Source organism: Oncorhynchus kisutch, linkage group LG28, assembly GCF_002021735.2.
Source record: "Oncorhynchus kisutch isolate 150728-3 linkage group LG28, Okis_V2, whole genome shotgun sequence".
In the NCBI taxonomy this organism is placed as follows: Eukaryota; Metazoa; Chordata; class Actinopteri; order Salmoniformes; family Salmonidae; genus Oncorhynchus; species Oncorhynchus kisutch.
In genome coordinates, this window is record NC_034201.2 from 6,992,810 (window position 1) to 6,994,923 (window position 2,114).

Genomic DNA, 2,114 nt, shown 5'->3' on the forward strand with positions numbered 1-2,114 from the left:
TTTACCTAGCATAGACTTGTAGATGACCTGGAGCCAGTGGGTCTGGCGACGAATATGTAGCGAGGGCCAGCCGACTAGAGCATACAAGTCGCAGTGGTGGGTAGTATAAGGTGCTTTAGTGACAAAACGGATGGCACTGTGATAGACTGCATCCAGTTTGCTGAGTAGAGTGTTGGAAGCCATTTTGTAGATGACATCGCCGAAGTCGAGGATCGGTAGGATAGTCAGTTTTACTAGGGTAAGCTTGGCGGCTTGAGTGAAGGAGGCTTTGTTGCGGAATAGAAAGCCGACTCTTGATTTGATTTTCGATTGGAGATGTTTGATATGAGTCTGGAAGGAGAGTTTGCAGTCTAGCCAGACACCTAGGTACTTATAGACGTCCACATATTCTAGGTCGGAACCATCCAGGGTGGTGATGCTAGTCGGGCATGCAGGTGCAGGCAGCGACCGGTTGAAAAGCATGCATTTGGTTTTACTAGCGTTTAAGAGCAGTTGGAGGCCACGGAAGGAGTGTTGTATGGCATTGAAGCTCGTTTGGAGGTTAGATAGCACAGTGTCCAAAGACGGGCCGAAAGTATATAGAATGGTGTCGTCTGCGTAGAGGTGGATCAGGGAATCGCCCGCAGCAAGAGCAACATCATTGATATACACAGAGAAAAGAGTCGGCCCGAGAATTGAACCCTGTGGCACCCCCATAGAGACTGCCAGAGGACCGGACAGCATGCCCTCCGATTTGACACACTGAACTCTGTCTGCAAAGTAATTGGTGAACCAGGCAAGGCAGTCATCCGAAAAACCGAGGCTACTGAGTCTGCCGATAAGAATATGGTGATTGACAGAGTCGAAAGCCTTGGCAAGGTCGATGAAGACGGCTGCACAGTACTGTCTTTTATCGATGGCGGTTATGATGTCGTTTAGTACCTTGAGTGTGGCTGAGGTGCACCCATGACCGGCTCGGAAACCAGATTGCACAGCGGAGAAGGTACGGTGGGATTCGAGATGGTCAGTGACCTGTTTGTTGACTTGGCTTTCGAAGACCTTAGATAGGCAGGGCAGGATGGATACAGGTCTGTAACAGTTTGGGTCCAGGGTGTCTCCCCCTTTGAAGAGGGGGATGACTGCGGCAGCTTTCCAATCCTTGGGGATCTCAGACGAGATGAAAGAGAGGTTGAACAGGCTGGTAATAGGGGTTGTGACAATGGTGGCAGATAGTTTCAGAGCCTTGTAGGGATGTGACTTGAATTGGAATGTGACTGAAGGAATGGGATGTTATTTTTTTGTGTGTGTGTGTGTGTATTTATCTCTTTTGTATGATGTCGGTTTAGCCCAGTTTCCTACAATGAGAGTGGTAGAGGAAGATGAGTACAAGGTGAGGGATCCTTGTAACTAGCAAGAGAGTGATGGGAATAATATGTGCTTCAGTAAGGTGTGCTTTTTAGCGTGTATAGCCATGGTTGTTAATGGTATTGCAGAAATTAATCGAAAGTCACAGAAAATAGAGGTTGTAGTGGCAGCGCCAGAGAAGTAGAACAGCTGCAGGGGGTGTTGAGTGGTAGTGGAATGGGTGGTGAGTTTTTAGAGAGGGTTAATAGGTGGTAGGGTAATTTTCCTTAACTCCAATTTTGTATTGTTGTATCTAATAATATAATGTGAATGGCCTCACACACCAGTACAGTAGGTGGTGGTGTATGCACCTAAAAGTTGGACGCGATCCCCCAACTAAATCCCCAAAAGAAGAAGGTGGTGGCACGGGACCGCCATAATACCATAGAAGAAGACGGCTCCGAGCGACAGTTTAAGTGTTTGCAGCAGCACACCCTCCCCATAGATAGAACAATGAGACAGATATTTCACTGGATGTTAAAATGTGAAGCATCCGCTAGGCGTTTCCACTCACTACCAAATATGGTAGTGAGAGGAAGCCCCACAGGCGGGCAGTACGAGAAGATGGAAATAGATTCTGTAAATGCTCTCATTGCTGAAACATTTGATCTCAATACAGTTTTATGTTCCCAAAACTAGTATATTATGAACAGAGTGGACTACGGTTTGTAGATTTTACCCTTTGCAAAAGTTGTTTAAAAATCGCGTTGTTTGGAGGTATTGCACACGCG